The 9,203-nt window shown below is 37.4% G+C and overlaps 1 non-coding gene across 1 annotated transcript; it reads left to right on the forward strand.

The window, feature by feature from the left end:
• Positions 1-7,827: 7,827 nt before the first annotated feature.
• LOC145167976 (small nucleolar RNA R71) lies at positions 7,828-7,933 on the forward strand. The gene has a single exon (XR_013741573.1). It is a non-coding gene; the product is annotated as a small nucleolar RNA R71 (small nucleolar RNA).
• Positions 7,934-9,203: the final 1,270 nt, after the last annotated feature.

The raw sequence follows: 9,203 nt of genomic DNA on the forward strand, positions 1-9,203 counted from the left end.
TGATTTGTTCCATGATGAGCCGAGCTTCGTTACCAATCTCATTCTGGGGGTGTCCCTTAGAAACTGTCGCCCATATCCTTAATCTAGTCCCTACCAAGAAGGTTTCCAAAACACCTCACGAGATGTGGACCAGGAAGTTCCCACTTTAGACCACATCAAGATTTGGGGTTGCGAGGCTTTCGTGAGGCGCGAAACTCACGACAAGCTCGAACCTCGAAGTGAGCGGTGTATTTTCATCGGCTACCCACATAAATCCTTTGGTTATCTCTTCTACAGACCGAATGATAATGTTGTCTTCGTGGCGAGGAGAGGAGTCTTTCGTGAGAGAGAATTCATAAGCCAAGGAAACAGTGGGAGGCAAATTGACCTTGAAGAACTTCAAGAGTCAAGCGGTGAAGGAACCTCAAACACTAGAAATCAACCTGAGGAGGAAACTCCTGTTGAGCCGATTGATGAGTCCGTAGCTCTGAGGCGTTCCACAAGAGTTAGGAGCACGCCTGATTTTTATTATGGTGTCCATATTACTACAGAAGGTGATGCATTTATCAGTAATAGTACACTGGTAAATTTGGATGAACCTATAACTTTAAGGAAGCCATGGCAGGCCCTAAGTTCGCCAAATGGAAAGAGGCTATCAACAGCGAGATTCAGTCCATGTATTATAATCAAGTTTGGAACTTGGTTGACAATGTACCGGGTCGTAAGATAGTCGGGTGCAAATGGATCTTCAAGAAGAAGACCGACATGGATGGGAATGTACATACTTATAAGGTGTGACTGGTTGCGAAGGGTTTTACTCAAACTCCGTGAGTTGAGTATGATGAAACCTTCTCACCAGTAGCGAAGATTAAGTCTATTAGGGTTTTGCTAGCCATTGCAACATTTCATGATTATGAAATATGGAAAATGGATGTCAAAACCGCTTTCCTCAATGGAAAGTTGGATGAGGATGTTTACATGAGTCAGCCAAAGGGTTTTGTCGATGCAAAGTACCCTAATAGAATGTGTAAGCTTGAGAAATCCATTTATGGATTGAAACAAGCATCTCGCAGATGGAATCTTTGTTTCGATGAGAAAGTCAAAGAGTTTGGTTTTTCGAGGAGCGAGGATGAGTCCTGTGTATATGTTAAGGCTACTGGGAGTATAGTTAGCTTTTTGGTATTGTATGTGAATGACATACTACTCATAGGAAATGACATCCCAACCTTACAGGAGGTTAAGTCCTGGCTTGGGAAGTGTTTCGCTATGAAGGACCTTGGAGAAGCTGCCTATATCCTAGGGATAAGGATATTAAGAGACAGGAGTAAGAGACTAATTGGACTTAGTCAAAGTACCTACTTGGATAAGGTGCTGAAAAGATTCAGCATGCAGGATTCCAAGAAAGGTGACTTACCGATCTAGAGTAACGCCAAACTGAGTAAGACTCAGAGCCCGAGTACAGAGGTTGAGATAGCTGAGATGAGTCAAGTACCATATGCTTCCGCTGTAGGCTCGATCATGTATGATATGACTTGTACTCGCCCTGATGTGGCCTTTGCTTTGAGCATGGTCATCCTTTATCAAGGGAATCCTGGCAAGGCTTACTGGACTGCGGTGAAGAACATTCTCAAGTACCTGCGGAGGACTAAGGATTGGGTCCTTACCCTTGGTGGTAGTGATGAGTTGAGAGTAGTGGGGTATAGTGATGCCAGCTTTCAGACAGACATGGATAATTTCCGCTCTCAGTCGGGTTGGGTCTTTACCTTTAAAGGTGTTTTGATGTTACTAGTATGGTACTGTCTTGTGTCAATCATTTACTATTGTTTCATTTTTCATGTTTTGACTTCCAGAATAATTATGTTATGGTATACCATATTATTCAAACTATCCACAGTCGATCATACTTTGGAAGTAGGTATTGAAATAAGGCTGTCATGAATTGGGGTTGTAGATTTGTCTGAATTATATTAGACATAGCATTTGTTGCTGCAACATTCATGAGTGCTCATAAGTTCTAAGTATTGGAATCAACCCACACTCACTTGTATCACTCCATGGAATTTATCTCGAGTGATCGTGAGACGGTAATATCATATAAGTCTTCAAACCAAGAGATATGAGTTGTTGACTATGAGTTGGTTGTACATTGATAGTACGAAAACGCATTAGTAACATGATGTTATAAAACGTGTTGTTGTGTACAATTTGATGATTAGTCAGTACAAGCATATTAGTCGAAGTTTATTTGTTCCTTTTAGTCCTTGGAGGATTAAAAGCGATATCTTGGGCCCCTCGATGATTTTGTTTTGACTTATGTGCCGGGCCCGGTCGGAACTGAATTGATGTGTTCGATTAAATTCTATGTCAAACAAATCGGAAATCGGGAAACAAACTGCTGGACAATAAGTACGACGTTGTTCCATGTATTTGTCCGGTTGATATCTTGAACAGAGGATTATATGATCACTTATCTAAAACGGCATAACTTAGTTCCGAGAGACTTTGAAAGAGCTACGATTGCTGGTCGGATCCTGAAGTCATACTAGCAGCTATAGTTATTAGACTTATCCAAGTGGGAGACTGTTAGATAAGGTGTCTAAGTCCATAACTATAATTGGTATGTACTTGACCCAATTTGGCATGGTCCATTTGGGTTGCATGGCATCGGAACAATTTAGATAGACTTTTGTGAGAAGAGGATATTTGTGGTTTATTAATATATTATAAGTTCTAATATATTAATATGAATTATTTAATTAGTATTGATCAAGAATTAGTTTGGAATTAATTTTGTGATCAAAAGAGACTAATTAAATAAATGGGGATTGATTTGGTAAATCATTCATTCTTATATAGTGGGCTTATGATCCATAGTTCTTCATGTTGGGCTAAACCCATGTGGTGACCCATGGATACTCCATGGAGTCTAAAACCCATGGATCATGACGAATATGGAAAGACATGAGTTACATGGTGTAACCCTAATAGGCACGCTATATAAAGAAGCCTCATCCTTGTAAAATCGGCACTTAAGAGATACTAGTGAGGGCTAGCCGATTTTGGTGCATATCAATCTTCTCTCAAGTTATTTCAAGTTGTTGGTGGTGTTGTGTGAAGCATTTGAGGCATCACATTTGGGGTGTTAGGCTCACAAAGTCTTAAGGAATCCAAGCTACAAGAAAGGTATGTCATTCTACTAGTTTTTTATATTACATATACCCCATGATATGCTAGTTAGGATGAAACCTTGGAAAAATGAAACTTTGCATGTATAATAGAGAAAACATAGATCCAAGGTTTCTAGGGTTGCATGCACACCATAGGAGTGTTAGAATGCTCAAAACCCATCAAAAACATGCTAGGGTTTAATTATCAAACACAAGTAAAATCAACAATAAGCATCTATAAATCGGAATAAACACAATAGGATTAGGGTCATCTTCACCAAACAGGAGTAAAAGGTTTCTAGCCTCTCATGATAGCAAAAAAACACACAAAATCCAAGCAATTAAAACTAGACATAAGTATGTTTATCAAACCGAATGGATCTATGTAGAAATCTTCTAAATCTTCTTCAAATCTTGAGCTCCAATTGATTCTCCATCTTCTCTTGAGTTTCTAGAGGGTTTTTGTCGTAATACCTCTTAGAAAATCGGTCAGAAGTCTCCACATTCGACCTAATGTTCAGGTATTTATAATTACCAAAAATCTGATCACCACGTCGTGGTCCTCATATATATCTCGTATTCTCCAAGTCAGCTCATTGGTCGAGAATCTTCCCTTCACCACGTCGTGGTGGATGATCACCACAATGTGGTATTCTGTCTTTAAGTCTTCTTTTTCTTCTTGTTGTCCTAGCTCCCGTTTTCCTGCTTCCAGCTCCTCGTTTTCTTTCTTTTTGTCCCGATCATGTCTTCGTTGCTAGGAAACATATTTCAAACGTAATAAGTACATTTTTCCTAAAATAAACATAATTGTAGCTAAAAGTATTATAAATATGCATGAAATACATGATTAAATATGCACATATCAAAATACCCCACACTTGGCTTTTGCTTGCCTCAAGCAAAACTGATTTTATTATTATCATATCAAAACCCTAGCTACCAACATCGCACAAGACAATCCATTTTAAGCCTCTCCATTACATCAAGACCACAATGCACGTATTTGTGTTTAAATTTTCCTAAGAACTTCCCCAATCCTAAATACCCACAATCTTTATAAACACTTCCCCATTTCTTTTGAGCAACACTCATTTTATGCATCCCTCCGAATATATCCTCAGACATCTTTCTTAACCTCAAGGTAATTTTTGGTTAAACCCCCAAGCATACATATGGAAAAATAAACTAGAAATAAAAAGTTATAATAAATAATAACTTGACAAATTGCCTTATTCTTGAGTCTTCGATTTGGAACTTTTCTTCATGATATTTCTTGATCTTCATAGCTTTGTAGACTCTTATTTTTTCTCAAACTTTGCAACTTTTTTTCTTTTTTTTTATATTTTTTTCTTTTTCTCACTTTTTGCGCTCAAAACTAAAAATCCTACAAAAAAATATGCTTAATCAAGGGAACTTAACTTCAACCCTTATTGGTTAGAGGTATTAGTCTAAAGGGCAATGACTACATAAGCTCTTCTGGATACATTTCTGGTACACGATGCTAAACATATTATGGCCCTCAAACTAAGCAATGTCGTGTTTTTGTTCCATGATTTCACTCGGACAGGGAATCCACAAATATACTAGAACATATGTTGGCTCAAATAAACATCGAAACTCGCATCGGATCGTCCTATACAACACTAGCAACCTAGATCTCAATACAACAGTTTTTAACTAGATTCAATTTTAGATCATTATTTCAAGTCTTTATGTAACAACGTTTTCAAATCCAAGTCATTTATTTTTATTTTTATTAGTAATATTGCATTCCTATATTTAACCCCTTACCCCACACTTAAATTATGCAATGTCTCCATTGCATATTTAAACAATTAAAGAACATAAAATTAAAGAGAATAAATTGAAAGAGACTCCCCTGGGATAGTAATGGCGAGATCGAATTCTGAAACTTGTGTGGTAAAGCTTGGACTTCTCGTATAATGGCTGGAAACGGTACTTCTGAGCCTTCTTCTTGTGAATGTAAACGTGTCGGCTCAAAATAAACCAAAGAACCATTGTTCAAAAAGTGTCTTGAACCTCAGACATGATGTGGGAAAGCAACGCCACGTCGTGGTGTCGAGTAAGAAGGCTTCATGATCACAAAATATAATAATGCCACAGTGTGGTCTAATGATACCACATTGTGGTAATCGGTTTGATGAAATTCAGTTGGGAAAATAAAAAATTCCACGGCGTGGTCTAGTGATGCTACGTCGTGGTGTCTTCTCAGAATGTCTTAAAGAACCAAAATAATGCATTGTTCCTTTTTAATGGTTTAAGACCAGTCCCGACCTTTTTGTTTCTGTAAAATTCCTTTAAAGCTCTTTCTTCATCTAGTGGGAACCCCACACTTATTCAAAAATATGGTCTTCAATTGTAATCTTCCAAAATCGCACGACTTCTTTATCAATTAAGCTCCTTCACTGCTTCACTTTCATTCAATACTACAAAATAAGATCAAAGACTAGAGAAACACATGATCATTCGGTTAAAATAAAATAAAAACAAAAACTAAAAAAAACAAAAACTAAATAGAAAATAAAAAGAAAAAGAAAATGCAAACTCTTAAAAATTGGGTTGCCTCCCGAGAAGCGCTTCTTTTTGAGGAGTCGTGAGTCGGACTCCTTCCCACTCTATCTTGTTACGGTTGGGAGTAGGATCTCCTTTTTCTCCTTCTTCTCTCTCCACTTGCACTTATATGCTTGAACTCGTCGAATGTGTGCCTTCTTCGAATTTTCTTTCTTCTTTTGATTAGCACTTTCTTCATGTTTATGCTTCATCCCTTTGCCTTTCCTTTTCACATTTGTACTCTTCTTGTCATCTTCTTTATGATCTTCCTTTTCTAACTCCATTTTGACCATTATTGGATCCTCTAACTCTCCACCCATATCTTCATCATTTATCTTCTATTTGTCACCCGATTCATCTTTTTCTTTATCACTCTCTTCTTCCACTTGAGCCTTTGGTGTAGTGAACATGATCACCTCAAATGTCATAGGAGTTGAATCTCTTGGTTTAGAACATCTGACTTTTGCAAGATAAGGCTTCTCCCAAACCTTCAACTCTTCTTCCATCAACTTTTCAATCTCTTCTAGCTCATTAAGATTTTCTTCTTCCAAAGTATTCATCCTTAGAACTTCATCTTGTGGTTTGTCATAACTCACTTGTTGACTCATTTCGAAAGTAATTTCTTCATCTTCTACATGAAGTGTGAGCTTTGAGTCATGGATGTCAACAAGGGCTCTTGCGGTACTCAAGAATGGTCTTCCCAAAATTATGGGAAGGTCTTCATCTTCTTTCATGTCGAGAACCACAAAGTCAACCAGAAAATAAATTTCCCCACTTTTACCAACAAATCTCCAATGATTGCACGTAGGATAGTAATTGAATGATCCATTATTCAAAGTGTCATTTGTGTATTATGGAGATTTAGTAGACCGAGTTTCTTGTAGAAAGAATATGGCATAATATTAATGTTTGCCCCCGAATCGGCTAAAGCATTTATAGAAGTAGAATTGCCAAATTCACAAGGCAAAGTTAATTGGCCCGGATCTCCCATTTTGATTGGCAACCCATTGATGATTGTTGTTGAAAACAACTCATTAAGCACGATAGTAGATGCTTTTTCCAACTCCTTGCGATTAGTTATCACATCCTTAGCAAACTTAGGAAGCTTGGCCATGGATTTTAGAAATGGAGCATTTATTGAGAGGGATATCACTTGTTCCATGAACTTCTTCAGTTCCGGCTCGAGATCATGCTTAAGGGCTTGAGATGGGAATGGTAAAGGAAGCTGATATGAATTTAAAGGAGAAAAATTTTGATTCGCCAATTACCATGACGTAGTAACGTCACCATGTCATGGTGAATCATCAGAACGCGATTCATATTTTGCTTTTGTAGCTTTGGGCTTCTCTTCTTCCAAATGCGTATCTATAGTAGTTGTTTCATGGCTCATAATGAACTTTGTCTTCTGTGTAAATCACCATTACATGAGGTTGTGATTTTGGGTCGGGATTTCTAGGAGGTAACTGCTTGTTAACAAGTGTTGAGTCTCTATGTTCTTAACGGAAACTTGATGATTTCTCACATTAGTATCAGTAGTATCATGCTTTTTTTTCAGAGGCTTCCATAAACCTATGAAGTACTGACTCAAAATCCATCTTCTTCTCGGGTGGTGGTTGTTCCTTTTGATAAAAGCCTTGACCGGTTTGTCTAAATTTTTCGTCCTTTTGCTTCTTTTACTCGTCATAAGGCAACCACTCCTTTTTGGGCTTTCTCTAATCTTCATCAAATCGATTACCACTCGAGTAGAAAAATTGTGCTTTTCGGTTACCATTCTCATCCAAATTGCAATCCTTCGTTAAATGTGACCCGCTATAATTATCACACCTGACTCTTATTGCATGGATAGATTGATCCATCTTTGTCATCGTCCAATCCATATTCTCTAATTTTTCCAAAACCGCAGCTATGTTCTCGTTCCCTCCATCTTATTTACCTCTAGTAACATCCTCTCGTGGTTTATGATATTCACGTGAATGCTTCGTGAATTCTTCAATCAACTCTTTAATGGTAGCCGGTTCTTTCTTCGTCATTGGTCCTTGAGAGTCAAGAAGTTGCCTTGTTGTGACATTCACCCCATCATAGAAAATGAACACTTCTTGTTGGACATTGAGATCATGTTGAGGACAACTCTTAATCAAGCCCTTGTATCTTTCCCATGCCTCATATAATGAATCTCCGACTTCTTATTGAAAATTAGCAATCTTCTTCTTTAGCTCAAAAATATTTGAACGTGGACTGAATTGCTCAATGAAAGTGTCACAAAGATTGGCCCACGTAGTAATTGGATCCGGGCGCGAGTGATTTCAACCAAACTTTAGCTTCACCGGTAAATGTTACCGGAAGCATCCAAAGTAACATTGACTCTCGTGGCACGTTTGGAACATTGAACTAGTTTGCAATGTCCGTTACTTCATCGATGTGTTTGAATGTGTCTTCATATTTTTTCCCGGAAAAGGTATGTCTTTGAGCATTGATAGAATGTGCCCCTTGAGCTCAAAACTTCATTCATCTAGAATCTCGGGTGGTACAAGACCAGGTCCATTATCCTCACGTATCCTTTTCTTGTAATCTCCCATAGTCATTCTCGTGATGTCTGCCATTTCTTAAACCTCGCTTTTTATATCGTCTTCGTCCGTATCACTTTATATTCCTTTCTTGTAACCAATGCCGTTCTTATCAGGTGTCCTCTCGAAACTTTCAAAACCCTTGTCCGATTGAAAACAGCTGGTTGACTCCTTCTTATGAAAAGCTGATTCTAGATCTTGATGTGGTGGAACTATTGGAGTTGTAGATCATCGGGTCATAAATCACTTATATAAAAACAAGACAAAACAAAGACGTGTAAAACGAATAAAAATTACTAAACTAAAAACATACTGAGACGAGACCACGACGTGGTTGGTTCTCAGAAAGAAAAATAAAATAAAATTAATACAGAAAAGTAACTTTTTGCGGTTTTTACCCCACAAAAAGGATCGAATAACTAAAAGCAATTAAACTATAAATCAATTAAGCCGTTCTCCGACAAAGGCACCAAAAACATGATGTGCACAAAAGTACCAACTTATTTTAAATTTATAAAATAACTAACTTAACTAAATTATGCACCTATAGGCAGTGTACCTAGTCGGATTATAAAATAGCTTGGTAAGTCGGGTGTTGAGCGCAGGGAACGAAATTTAATCAATTAATCTAATTACTTCTAATTAAACTAACAAACAAACTTTAATTGGGGGTTTTTTATTGATTTTTGCAAGATCAGAAGAACTTAAATCAAACTATTATCAACTAACAAGCAAAGAAAATTAATTAACTTTAAGATTTAAAGAGGACTTCTGCTTAGATCCGATTTCACCTTCTCCTATGGTTGATTTCTAATGGATGGATTATATTGATTACCAAATTGTTAACTAGCTATTATGATCACATATCTAGACATATAAATTTATGAATTATCATGCAATGATCAAGCACAAGTTAAACACC

Source organism: Lactuca virosa, chromosome 3 (genome assembly GCF_052849685.1).
Source record: "Lactuca virosa cultivar CGN04683 chromosome 3, Lactuca_virosa_CGN04683_v6, whole genome shotgun sequence".
NCBI classification, from domain to species: domain Eukaryota; kingdom Viridiplantae; phylum Streptophyta; class Magnoliopsida; order Asterales; family Asteraceae; genus Lactuca; species Lactuca virosa.